Genomic DNA, 15,919 nt, shown 5'->3' with positions numbered 1-15,919 from the left:
GATAGATATATAACAGAAAGATAGACAAAAACATCATATCTTGTTTCAATGTATCAGCAGTGCATCAGGTAGGTAATGTACAGTGGGAAGAAAGGTTATTAGACCAACACCGCCATTAACTTGAATATGGTGATATGTCAAAGCTGATACTATTCATTAGAATACAATATATGATGAAAGAGCTCATTCATGAAAATGTTGAATATGACGTTACATGTAGGACTGACACTGTCTATCAATTGAATATAGTGATTGACATTAGTTTTCACACTGTTTATCAATTGAATATGATGATGAGACGTTAGGTTTGACACTGTTTATCAATTGAATATGATGATGAGACGTTAGGTTTCACACTGTTTATCAATTGAATATGATGATGAGACGTTAGGTTTCACACTGTTTATCAATTGAATATGATGATGAGACGTTAGGTTTCACACTGTTTATCAATTGAATATGATGATGGACATTAGGTTTGACACTGTTTTATCAATTGAATTTGATGATGAGACGAACATGTAGGTTTGACACTGTTTATCAATTGAATATGATGATGAGACAGGTTTGACACTGTTTATCAATTGAATATGATGATGAGACGTTAGGTTTCACACTGTTTATCAATTGAATATGATGATGTGACGTTAGGTTAAACACTGTTTATCAATTGAATATGATGATGAGACGTTAGGTTTGACACTGTTTATCAATTGAATATGATGATGAGACGTTAGGTTAAACACTGTTTATCAATTGAATATGATGATGAGACGTAGGTTTGACACTGTTTATCAATTGAATATGATGATGAGACGTACATTTGACACTGTTTATCATTTGAATATGATGATGAGACGTACATTTGACACTGTTTATCAATTGAATATGATGATGAGACGTAGGTTTGACACTGTTTATCAATTGAATATGATGATGAGACGTTAAGTTACACACTGTTTATCAATTGAATATGATGATGAGACGTACATATGTAGGTTTCACACTGTTTATCAATTGAATATGATGATGAGACGTACATTTGACACTGTTTATCAATTGAATATGATGATGAGACGTACATTTGACACTGTTTATCAATTGAATATGATGATGAGACGTAAGTTTAACACTGTTATATCATTTGAATATGATGATGAGACATACATTTGACACTGTTCATATCATTTGAATATGATGATGAGACGTACATTTGACACTGTTTATCATTTGAATATGATGATGAGACGTTAGGTTTGACACTGTTTATCAATTGAATATGATGATGAGACGTTAGGTTTGACACTGTTTATCATTTGAATATGATGATGAGACGTAGGTTTGACACTGTTTATCATTTGAATATGATGATGAGACGTAAGTTTAACACTGTTATATCATTTGAATATGATGATGAGACGTACATTTGACACTGTTTATCATTTGAATATGATGATGAGACGTTAGGTTTGACACTGTTTATCAATTGAATATGATGATGAGACGTTAGGTTTGACACTGTTTATCAATTGAATATGATGATGAGACGTACATTTGACACTGTTTATCAATTGAATATGATGATGAGACGTAGGTTTGACACTGTTTATCATTTGAATATGATGATGAGACGTACATTTGACACTGTTTATCATTTGAATATGATGATGAGACGTACATTTGACACTGTTTATCAATTGAATATGATGATGAGACGTAAGTTTAACACTGTTATATCATTTGAATATGATGATGAGACGTACATTTGACACTGTTTATCATTTGAATATGATGATGAGACGTACATTTGACACTGTTTATCAATTGAATATGATGATGAGACGTAAGTTTAACACTGTTATATCATTTGAATATGATGATGAGACGTACATTTAACACTGTTTATCATTTGAATATGATGATGAGACGTACATTTGACACTGTTTATCAATTGAATATGATGATGAGACGTAAGTTTAACACTGTTATATCATTTGAATATGATGATGAGACGTAAGTTTAACACTGTTATATCATTTGTATATGATGATGAGACGTACATTTGACACTGTTATATCATTTGAATATGATGATAGTCTAACAGAAAGGCTATTCATAAAGTACTTGAAAACAGTTCACGATCACAGAAATGGACAAATGTACATGTATTAGAACTCTCGACAGTTTTTCTATATATTTTATTCATTGACACTTTATGAATGTCTTGTGAAAATTAGCGTCATATATTTGTTAAAGGGACAAATCAATGAGACTAATTCTGTTACATACCGATAACCACAAAGCAAAATATGGCATACATGTATTGTTCTACATTCCTTATGAAACATATAGCAAGAAATATTGACAAATTCCACGACATTGTTAAGTAATTTTATTAATACCGTTGAAATTCTAAATCGTTGATCAATACGATTAAGCAGGTACAATATTATAACATGTATGCTGTTCCCAAACCCGAGCAAAAGTCACGAACGTTAATCAAATGCAATACATATTCATGGAGTGTGTAAAATTATATTTAGACAGGAATATGCACTTAATAACGTAAACATACTACTGTAAGAGCGATTTGATTAGTTCTAGACAAAAATTTCTTTACTACACTGGCAAGGGGCAGGGTTCGGCATACAATACGTTCGGCCACAATGTGCAATGGCGGACAGCAAGCGAGATTGAACATTTCACATATATTTCACTACAGTGGACTTTTCTGGCACATCATAATAAAACCAACTAATCTAATTTCCATTAGAACTGATTTGTTTCTGATATGTATGCAAATTTAAATGTACTCTTAAACTGCATTGTCCCTTTAAGAGTTTAAATCTGCTATTTAGGAAAAAGACAACGCAAAAAATATGTTTAAATATTGTCAAATGAAGTCATTCTCGATATACTGAATTTTCAATAGAATCTATTTGAAAACGAAGCTCTAGAAATAAATGAAAATATATCCAAATGATTGAAATATATAGCCAAAATATTGAGCGTTTGCTTTGTACGTAGTTTCATTAATGTTCATGGAATATTTTTTTTAATATTGAAGTACTTTGTCATACTTTCCCCCCGCCATTAGAACTGTTGCGATGGCTTCTCACTTCATCGTATTGTACAGAAAAGACGGTTCAAGGAAACGTTGATTTTGGCGGCAAAACGCACGATGTTTCCGAACGGGTAGAATGCCGTTTTTAGAGGTCAACATATAACGTTTTATTCCTATTGATCTACAATTTGATGAAGCAGTGACATTTTTTCCATTCAGTGGATTAATAGAATGAGGTATAATGAGATAATATGATGCTATTGGTCTAACGCGGTTTATTAAATGGATATGGTGGTGTGGTGTTTATCGTTTGGTATGTTGTTACGCCTTACCCCGTATAATTATAACAATTAAATATGATGATAGGATGTGTGTTTGAGTGAAAATATCGCGATGATTATCGATAATTCCGCGTGTGACAGTACACAGTACAGATATTGACTGTTTGGCATTTCACGTGCGCGGTTAATGCCACTCCACCTGCCTTTTGTCAGATTACGTGTTATTGCGGTGGTAGCCATTTTATAACGTTCATCATCCAGTTTCTGGCCTCATGGTTCTTTTTCTTGTCTTTCCACAACGTGATAAGTATAAATAAGCCTCGCTCCTGGCCAAAACGTGCCACCCAACGGGTCGGCCGAAGTCAGAGCAAAGACATTTATTCTGGATTCGTGAGTCACGTGGCCTTTGTACCGATTGATTTTTTGCTTTCCTGCCCTTTGAACGATTTGGCAAGAGTTATTTTTTGTTCCTCATTCAACGACATAGTTTCGTGTAAGCTTTATTAAGATTAACAGTAGACCTCGCCAACCAGGTTAGCAATGGTTGTTTCAGGATGGGGGTATAGTTAAAGATGCATGGTTCCCTTCTCGCGTCTTTGCACGCAGTTTTCGTTTTCTGCAAAACAAATTTCATCTTTCTTGAGTTGTATAAATTATGATGTTTGCATTAGTTTAAAATTTTCAAAGTTACTTGCAGAATAAAAAAAACTCTTTAAATAACTTATGTTTCGAACTAAGCTCAAAAATTACAAAACCCAAGGAAAGTACAAAATTGAAATATGTTTGTAGAGAAAACTGAGCATTCGGAAACCCATTCTTTATGAAACATAACAAGAAATATTGACCAAATCGACGGCATTGTATTTTGATCGATACCGTTGAAAATTGAAATTCCCAATCGCTAATCGATACGATTAAGCAGGTAACATTAATGCTGTACCCATACCCGGACAGCAAGCGAGTTTGAACATTTCACATAGGGCTTTTCTGGCATTTCACAGTAAAACCAACGATTTATACCAGAACTGATTTGTTTCCGAAATATGTGCAAATTTTAATGTACTTTAAGACTGAAATGTCCCTTCAACGAAATACTAACAGAACAAATATTTCCCCTGAGATTGATCCTATGAAATGATAGTACTTAATAAGAACTTAATCAGGACTGTGTAAAATCAGATTTTTAAATATGAATAAGCAGACACAAATTCACACCCAAAATACAGTTAAATCTTTCCATCGTATTTCATAAAAATACATTTTTGCATATTCAATGAGTAACTTAGCTATTTTTTTCAGTAGAAGTAAAAGTTGATCGTAAATCCTCAAAATTCACCGAAGTTCTGAGTTTTTACCCAAAAAATGCTAGAAACGGGTGCCGAATGATTTTCTTTCGCGTGTGTTCTTTTAAATACTAAGGATAACTTTTAGAAATATAAGTTTTTAGCCTATATACCATCATCAGATGGTGAGCTATTCAAATCGCCTTTCGTCTGTGGTCCTAGAAAGAATATACGTACCCGGCCTGCTATACCTTTCGGCCGGGTACGAATTGGTCCCTATGTGTCGTAGTTGAGCACTGCCTCCGAAAATCACTCGGGCACATTTTTCTATACTTTTTTGTAGGTTTCCAATTATTTTATGCGTATACATGCATTTACATATTATTTTTGTCAAAAACAAACATAACTACCATTCTTAATATCTACCGTACCGCTCACAAGACGTCAAATTCACAATTTGTGGACTTGCCGTATAAATAACCTTCAGAAAGACCTCCATACGTATTATGTTAAAAAAATACCTCGATAAGAATTTGATGTTTTATGTGGTTCAGTTTTATTGCCTAGTAGGTGATATCAAACAAGTACGATAAAATGCCAACAAACGTTTTATTATGGTTTGCATAATCATTAATTTGCTCCATTAGCAGTAATAGGCACCGATTGTAGCTCTAAAGACGACACCATTTTCTGTCTTAAAGTCTTTTGAGCTACAATATTGCAGCTACTGTGGTCCGTGATCCGTCCATCCGCCCGCCCGTCCGTTAACGATTCTTATTACCTCTATTTCTCAGAAAGTCCTGAAGGGATCTTTTTCCAAATTTCATATGTAGGTTCCCCTAGGGCCTTAGTAGTGCATATTGCATTTTGGGACTGAACGGTCAACGAGATGGCCGACCGGCCGCCATCTTGGATTCTGATAGTAAAAGTTTGTTACCGGTATTTCTCAGAAAGTACTGAAAGGATCTTTCACAAATTTCATATGTAGGTTCCCCTAGGACCATAGTCTCGCATATTGCATTTAAGAACTGATCGGTCAACAAGATGGCCGATCGGCCGCCATCTTGGATTTTGATAGTTAAAGTTTGTTACCGCTATTTCTCAGAAAGCACAGAAGGGATTTTTCTCAAGTTTTATCTGTAGGTTCCTCTAGGGCCACAGATGTGCATATCGCATTTTAGAACTGATCGGTCCACAAGATGGCTGGCCTGCTGCCATCTTGGATTTTGAAAGTTGAAGTTTGAAAAGCAGAGAAAAAATCTGTCATATGTCAGATATAGATAATTCTTTGGTGGGCGCCAAGATCCCCCTTGGATTTTTTTGTTGAACATTACTCGTATCTTTTCTCTAAATTCTGGACGTGATTTTTTACGTCATGCTTTTATTAACGTAATGTCTTTTTTTTGCCAGAGAGAACGATGTCATTTTTGCCACAAGGCAATGACAATACTGAAAAGGATATAACTCTTTATCATGCCGAGACGGAATAGGAAGTGGGACGACTGCGATGTTATTTGATAAGGTGTGGTTTCACGCTGATATTCTATCCAGAATGCTTCATTGAGAAAGCACTATAAGAACAAGACAACGAACGAGACAAAGCCATACAGATTTATCAAGAGTTTTAATTTCTTTAGTTTTACTCCGTCGGTACTGACGGAGCGAAACTAAGGGAAGTAACTCTGATAGGTCAGAATGAACTGAGCTAAAGTTTACAAGAAGATATCCACTCACTACATAGACATGAAAGGTTTCACTTAAAAATAGACAAGACGCCGTTAAATGAAATAAACACGACAGGTCCAACCTTTATTCTCGATGTACCGAGGTTTAGCAGTGATCTCTTGTACATACAGTTGAAGAATGACTGTAGTTATTGTATATGACATACAGCCCTGTTTTGGCTAATGAATCGCAATTCCAAGTTTTATTATGTGTAGCCATCGTGTCTGTCCGATTTGCTCTGTCTACTCTGTTACAAAGGCCGACCAAAGTACTGGCTGATGACCAAATATCCATGCAAATAGCCTATAGCCTTCATTGGGTACCATTATTGACCCGACGTTCTGCAATTTATGTTTCTCGTCACAAAATGTGACATAGTCATCTCCTGTCATCAAATGTGACACACATTCGTTTTTGTAACGCACGATCTGTCATTACGTGTAACATACGTTATACCTTGTCATCATATGTGACATTCGCAACATTTCGGAGAAATGTGATCCACGACGCCATAAGTCACTATACAGATATGTGATTACAACATTTCCCATCACCAACAGTGACAAATCTCAACTTGTCTCAGCATACGTGGCGTGGCGTCATACATTTGGTCAGTACATGCGACAAATGATCTCCCCTCAGCATACGTGGTGCCATTTGTCACTCCAACCGACAAATTACATTTCCCCTCAGCACACGTAACGTGACGCCATTTTTCACCACAAATGACATTTCCCATCAGCACACGTTACATGACGCCATTTGTCACTCCAACCGTCAAATTACATTTCCCCTCAGCACACGTGACTTGACGCCAATGACATCGGCCCCTCAGCACATATGACGTGATTCTATTTGTCACTCCAATCGACAAAATACATTTCCCCTCAGCACAAGTGACGTGACGCCATTTTCACCACAAATGACATCTTCCCTCAGTACACGTTACGTGATGCCATTTGTCACTCCATATGACAAATGACATGTCCCATCAGCATACGTGACGTGACGCCATTTGTCACTCCAACCGTCAAATTACATTTCCCCTCAGCACACGTGACGTGACGCCAATTTTCACCACAAATGGCATCTTCCCTCAGCACACGTTACGTGGTGCCATTTGTCACTCCAACCGACAAAATACATTTCCCCTCAGCACACGTGACGTGACGCCATTTTTCACCACAAATGGCATCTTCCCTCAGCACACGTTACGTGGTGCCATTTGTCACTCCAACCGACAAATTACATTTCCCCTCAGTGCACATAACGTGACGCCATTTTTCACCACAAATTGCATCTTCCCTCAGCACACGTTACGTGGTGCCATTTGTCACTCCAACCGACAAATTACATTTCCCCTCAGCACAAGTGACGTGACGCCATTTTTCACCACAAATTGCATCTTCCCTCAGCACACGTTACGTGGTGCCATTTGTCACTCCAACCGACAAATTACATTTCCTCTCAGCACACGTGACTTGACGCCAATGACATCGGCCCATCAGCACATATGACGTGGTGCTATTTGTCACTCCAACCGACAAAATACATTTCCCCTCAGCACAAGTGACGTGACGCCATTTTCACCAAAAATGACATCTTCCCTCAACACACGTTACGTGATGCCATTTGTCACTCCATATGACAAATGACATGTCCCATCAGCATACGTGACGTGACGCCATTTGTCACTCCAACCGTCAAATTACCTTTCCTCTCAGCACACGTGACGTGACGCCAATTTTCACCACAAATGGCATCTTCCCTCAGCACAAGTTACGTGGTGCAATTTGTCACTCCAACCGACAAAATACATTTTCCCTTAGCACACGTGACGTGATGCTATTTTTCAACACAAATGGCATCTTCCCTCAGCACACGTTACGTGACGCCATTTGTCACTTCAACGTTCAAATTACATTTCCCCTCAGCACACGTGACTTGACGCCAATGACATCGGCCCCTCAGCACATATGATGTGGTGCTATTTGTCACTCCGTGCGACAAATGATACCCCTTGACACACGTGACGTGACGCCATTTTTCACCACATATGCCATTCATCCCAGCACACGTGACGTGGTGTCATTTGCCACTCCATGTGACAAATAATATCTCCCCTCAGTACACGTGATGTCACGCTATTTGTCACTCTATGCGACAAATGATATCCCCCCTCAGCACACGTGACGCGGTGCCATTTGTCACCACAAATGACATCTCCCCTTTCATCACACATAATGTGACACACGGTATGTCTCGTAACCATATGTGACCCACGACATTATGTAATTGTACTTTGCTTAATCTCGCTCTGCTCCTCGTACATAAATCTAAAATCGATACTAAAACGTCAAGAATTTTGATATGTTAAGTCAGTTTGTTTTTAGAAATAAAAAATAAATGCTTAATGTTTGCATATTACATTTTAACTTGGTTGAAATAGAACCTGTTTACAATAAAATACTTGAGAAAAAACTTAGCGTCATTACATCAGAGTTGTCCATTGATCCCCTGTTTACGGCGTTTCATCGCCCGTTCTAACTTCCAACATTTGACACGGGTCCATAGATCTTCCATAAACACTATGCTGCACTCTAAACTTTGATTACCCCATCGTGTGCACGCCTCGGACGTCATAAATCTAGCGGGGCTGCAATCTGGTGTTTGGTGAGACGCCATGAACGGGACCTACAAATCACGCGCTAAAGGCGCGAGCAGATTAGGCGCCCTTATAGTGACGTTAGTCTCACGTGTCTAAAGGGTTTCGATAGTTAGGCTAAAGGTATTACTATAAATCAAGACCTTACGTTACCAAGGAAGTCTTTATTTCCAGTACCAGTGTTATATAAAGATCAAGCAATAGCCCTGTTTGTTGTCGAGAACCTTTTATCTGTATTCCATACCAATTGCATATAATGCAATGTGTGTGGGGATGGGAATATCTTATCATATCTCACTAAAACAAAGGCGATTTCTTTATTTGGATAAGTGTGTATGACAGATTTGCTTTTGGAATCGATCTCGTGAGTGAGGCCGGAGATGCACGCGACAGCTACTGTCGTACAAACATTGACCGATCAGATTAAACGGCAGCGATAGTCCAAGTACTGAAGCACGTGTTCCTCATACTGACGAACACGTGCTGGAACTATACGCCTCAAAGGATCGTTTTCATTTATATACTTTTATATCGAACCGTAAATACACGCAATTCACGTTCAAATGAACTACAAAGTCATCCTAATACAGCCACACAATTAGCATCAAGAAAGATAAAGCATTACAAAATATACGTGCAGCAACTTACATCAACACAAAAGAGACACATGAAACAAAATGCAGCTATATAAATAGTATACAGCCAAACAAAGCTTTAATATAGCAATAGACACGTGACGTCAAATACAGTCATAGAAGCAAAGTAAAGAAAATATAGTCACACAATTACATCATATTCCTCGCGACGTCAAGTATCGTATCCACGAATACCGGCCACGTTAGGTCAAACAGCAAAGCAAGCCACGTGCCGTCAATAGCATTAATGAAATCAATGTGACATCATTTATAGCAACGTAAGCCATGCGACGTTAAGTTTAGCAATGCAAACCATGACTTCTAATACAGCTTAATAAGCTATGTGACGCCAGCAACACTAGTCACGTGACGTCAAATACTGTAATAAAGTCATGTGACGTCAAATATAGCAATACAAGCCTTGTGACGTCAAATATAACAACACTAGTCACGTGCGCCAAATAAAGCAACACATGCACGTGACGTCAAATACAGCTGTCACGCGGTTTATGACAGGTTCCTATTCGGACATTTGTGATGTTGTTTATTTGTTTTAATCTACTCGAACATAATTAATATTCTATGTTTAGAAGTAAAATACAAAGCTTCATTTTGAAAATAATAGCCGTTTATTTATAGTGATGTATTGCTTTAACGTATTTAACTGTGTTTCTTTTAGCTAATTCTTCTTAGCAGTTCTCAATACCAGTAACGCTTGCGTCAGTTAATTAGCGACTATTGTATATCACGTTTAGACTAAGTGCTGTTTACATGTTTGTTCCTGTAATTTTGTATATTATCATTTTGTATTACTTGTATATTCACTTTAGGCCTAGGTTTGGAAGTGTAGAGTTGGATATTTCTCCGCTCCGCACCCGACTGTAATAAATCCGTATATAGAAAATTCTATCTTTGGATTATCCTTTTTCACAGACTACGTTAGAGCTATTTCCCCAACACACTAGCTGTAGCGCTGTGAAACAGCAACACAAGGCACGTGATATAAAATAAAACAATACAAGTCATGCGAAGTCTAATACAACAACACAAGTCATGTGACAGTCAATAATAACAACCTAGTTACCAACCTCTGGAGATGCCAAAAAGGGAGATCTGTTGTGTGACCATAAAATGAGGTTTAGTGCACTTTTATCGAAATCACGGTAACAGTTTTTAAATTTTCTTCTGTTATTAAAGCTGCCCAGGAGACGCCATATAAAAATAGGCCATATACTGTTTATGATATCAAAGGATTTCTTTGTTATATCTGTTAATTTGTCTGGCTGTTTGACACTTAAAGATATCACACACAGGTTTAGCGGTAATATATATATATATATCACAAATCTTCGTGTGCGAATCTGTTTCTGTTTTTTGTTTGTTTGTTTTTTTCCAGCGTTGCTCAAAACACGTTTTTGTCAACCGGAGCAACTGATGTATGCCGAGGGATAATGTATGCCGAGGGGAGATAATGTATGCCGAGGGGAGATAATGTATGCCGAGGGGAGATAATGATTTCATAATGCCCAATGTCGTTCAGGTTGACGTCTTGGTGGGAGGCAAACGTAGAATAAAATTTTCTCATCGAGAACGTGCAAGCTAGCCAACATGCGTTAAAAACAGTTATACAAAATTCATGACATTAAAAACAGTCACATGTACATGGTAGGTCATGCAACAGTCACACAAACATATGATGGCGACAAATATAGCCACATAAACCACGTGCCATCAAATTAAGTTACAATATTGTACATAAATATAGAATCGCAAACCACGTGATATAACTTCTCGCTGAGCTGTAAGAGAAAAGCAGCTGCATAAACGCGTGACTCAAAATGACATCACTTGCATCAAATAGAATAAAGTTTAATTGATCTAAATATATCATCAGAAGCTATGAATGCCGGTTAAACACACATTTCACCGTGACACGTAGGCTAAGTATTTGAAAACAGTGACGTAAAACAATCAGTTTAGTAAACTGTTCTCTACTTCAAAATGTACGTTATAACCAATTGTTCTACTTGACCTTAAGAAACAAATGTCGGAAATAAACAGGGATTCATAGGGACGTATTACACTTAACAGCATGTGTACATATCAAACCTTGAACATCCAACATACAAAGGGTTGTGTGCCCTTCTAAGGTTTCAGTCTCATTAAAATATCAAAGAGCTTTTTTTGGGAGGGGGGGATTTCGAATATCTTTAGCTATTTACTACAATACATGTAATTGCAAAATAAGACTTGTTTGTTGTTGGTAGATTATAAAAATATTATTTTTACAATACAATGTATTGTCAAATAATATAATCCATAAGAAAAAATAGAAGCGTTTTTCTGGTGCAATTTTAGAACCATATAATTTTATTATATTTTTACTTGTCTTTTCTTACTAAAATTAGTAATGAGTGTTTCAGCTGTGCATCATTTAAGTATGAAATACTTAACATGTGACTGTTGCTCAAAGTTAAACTTCACTCTAAATACTTAACAAATATTTTAAGAGAAAACATATGTATGCCGGCTTAAGAAATGGCAATCTTTTCTGCTATTGATCTTCGAAGTATCTTCAAAAGTTTTTGAAATTATGTGGACAACATATGTTGCCTTTCTGAGTAAATTAAATTGTTTAGAACACAGACCAATTTAAATGTTGTTGTTTTCTTTTAAGAAAACAATGGCTTTGTCAATTCTGTAATTTTTCACTTTCCATTTCAATTCCCATTAAAATCACATATATGTCCCATATCCGAAGATCTATTTGGGCAAAAACATGAATAGAGGAAATTGTTGGCTTTCTTTTAATCTATAATGTATTCTTCATGGTGCGCTGTCATGTTGGTATAAAAGTTGGATGTGTTGTTGTTTTTTGGCTGTTTTGCATCTGCGTCCTGGTAACTTTTATCACATGGATGGGGGACTTTTTTTTATTTAAATGAACGATAAATCAAAATTTAACTCTTTTCAAAATTTAAAACATATGTATATTTTCTGGTGAAAAAATGGACACAACCTGAACAAATGAATACACAACCTGAACCAATGTGAACGTCTGAATTTGTGTTTATTTGTATGTGTTTCATCGCCTAGCTGGCTCTATGGCAGGATTAAGAAAATCAAAATGATGCGAAACAGAGAAAAAACCCACGAAGCAAACTTGTCAATATGCAGAGCTAAGGACAAAGGGGAACAACAGTTGAAATCAAAGAAGATCCTTTCAGAACTTGCTGAGAAATAGGAGCAAAAATATATTTTAAGGACAGATGAACAGAAGGATGGACGAACAACGGTATTTTGAATTGCCCACTATCTGATGATTGTGGACAAAAATGGTCCTTTCGGTTAATGCCAGGTTTTGAGACCCCAGTAAAGTACGTGGTCTTACTTAGCGACTGATCTTTATACGGCGTGGTCGCTAAGGCAGGCCTTGTTGTAATATTGCACACCAATGGACGTTGTAAATTAAATATGATATCTTTAGATATAAAGATATGATATTATTTTCAGTAATATCGTATATCAGTGTCCGACTGAATCGAGACGGCGATACCAGAAACACGTTGACATTAATTAGAGAAGTGCGATCTCTACAATGACGTCATAATTTTTTCGACGTCACTAGGGTCCTATGCCCTGTGTATACCTCGCATGATATGGATACCCCTATCAGTCGAGATAATAGCGAGGTCATCCGGTACAGATGCTACGCGCGTCATATACACAAACATTTACCAGTGAGGCAGAGAGATTGTTTCCGGCCCTACATGACCCATCCCAAAAATCTTATCACACATTCATGTAGCCTTCACAGGCTTATGTAATATTGCATGTTTTAATATACATTATCTTCCAACTTACAATAAAAATGCCTGCCTGTTATTTATATCAAATCATTCTTTCTTAAAGATGCTCCACCGCCGACAGAGCATAAATGATATTCATCATTTGAACAATAATTGGTGTTATATCGTGTATATATATGTCTAATTAACACAAAAAATAATACAAAATAATTTATTTTGCCTTTGGTGCATGAACAATCAGTACTTTATTCCATATAGGATATAGTGCCACGGAATTTTTTCGGGATGCAATTAATTATTATTTTTTTTATATTTTTCAACTTGAAGTAAAATTAAAACCTCAAATTTTTCAATGTCGGTAATGGTGTAAATTAAGTAACTTTTGTAACTGAAGAAAAATATTAAATCGTCTGCTGTTGTTTTTAAAAGTGAAAAAATCCATTTGTCAGCGGTGGAGCATCTTTAAGGCTCCACGATAATAAAATAATATCAGATTGATGTTACAATGCTGCTAACCGACGGACAAAGTTTAGTAAAAAAAATTATAGAAATGAAGAAAAAAATATTTTCCGAAATCGTTGTTAAAACCAAGAAATCGGTATCGTCAGAGGTACGATGACTTTAAACCTTAGCCAATCATAAAATGACGTTACTATTCAACGTCATCTGTGATTTTAGAAGACTTAAGATTGTTTTGTGATATTGGAACAGAATCATTTTCTTATTTATATAAAATAATAATAATAATAAAAAACACACAATAATGTGTTTGTAGCCCGAGTTATACAACAGAATTACATCGATGGTCGTTAATTAAGCCGTGCCGCAGTTAGCGACGCGCTTCACATCAAACGGCCACAGTACTAGTGCACTAAATGTACGTAATCCGACAGACTTGTGCGGATAAGATGTTTTTTTATTAATTGAAATATATCGTCGGGAAATAAAGTGCACTTGACGTCGATTTTTGCTATCACTCATCCGCTCTCAGTAGTCCTTATGGCTTATATCGATTTTCTATGCTGATATGTCAGAAAATGAGCCAATTGTCTCAGCTGATTGCACCAAATATACACTCGCATATTTTTTTTCTATAAACACAAATATTTGGCGACGCACGTGCGCTTTAAACAGTACAATCGCCCAAAATATCGACATTCGATGATTAGTATCATGGTATACAGTTAGAGGCCTTGCAGCATGAGGCGCTCCCGATAAACTGGATTCGTGTACTTACTGCCCAGTGTTAGGGGTTTATACCTGCGAGCTAAAAGCGCACATGCGTTGCATGAGCTGGCTACAGCTGCGCTTCAATGGAGATATCGACGTTTTACATGAATCAGTCACGTGACTGTTATCTCAGGAAGAAGAAGTGAATGGAATGCCAGACTAGTTACTGAAACTGGTGCGCTAACACGCGTACTTACTACCGTCTCGCGCGCTTAAAACCTTGGATAGTTCGGACTCTCGCGAACAGCAATGTATAGTTTAGGTAGAGCAAAGGAAAAAGGCAAGGTGTAGCGATGTGTGTGTGTTTATCGATCTCATGAGCGCGTGTTTCCGTGCGGTGGTTGTGTGACAATACAGGTGAATAGCATCATCAGTACCGAGCTTAATATAATACCAGTCTGCGGCGGCGCTGTGACAATATCGTCCATCGACAAACAGATCACCGACTGTGGCCGCTAGGCCATGTAACCTCACTAACTATTAGTCAAATTGGGAGGGGGAATTCCACTGGAGAAATTTGATGCCCAAAGATGTTACCAAAGCCTGTCTTCCTACTGTGCCGGTGGCAAGTGTTTTCCGCGGAAACGTTACTCTGTTTAGTGTTGGGCTAAATAATACAGTTACCGTTTCTATAACAAAATTACAAACAGGAAGAGAACGAGAAAATATGCTGCTACCATGGCCGAGGAATTAAATAACCCAGGAGATATCTCGTTGACAAATCAACAGTCACAGGATTTTTCCGACGAAGATGAGAAAAAAACGACAAAGGTGAGGTTAAATTCCAGAATCTCTGACCACTCCGCGGACAGAGAGAATCAGGAGAGTGACGATGATGATGAACTGCCATACCCAGGATTTGTGGCCAGATCATTACGCTGTCTCACTCAGCGAAACAGATTCCGTAACGTATGTCTACGGATACTCACATGGTCATATCCTTTTTTAACCACACGTATCATAAGTTTTTTTGTCTATATCAATTAAATATTGTTCTCGTTTATTTTTCAGGCTTTTAGAAATGTTCGTTTGTCATGTAACCCCGTTCAAAGGTTGATACCCTGTAAATGAAGCCTCTGTTTTCGGCGGAACTCGTTTACAAAATATCTTGAACAGTATGTTTAAATGATTTGTACGTGAAAACTTGTTAAATAAACTTGGCTTCAATGTTGTATTATGTGGGGGAAATGGTGGTAGGTTAGTAGACCAGATGTCTGTACTCTCCCC

The sequence above is a fragment of the Argopecten irradians genome, chromosome 5 (assembly GCF_041381155.1).
Source record: "Argopecten irradians isolate NY chromosome 5, Ai_NY, whole genome shotgun sequence".
Classification (NCBI taxonomy): Eukaryota; Metazoa; Mollusca; class Bivalvia; order Pectinida; family Pectinidae; genus Argopecten; species Argopecten irradians.
Note: the sequence above shows the minus strand (reverse complement) of the source record.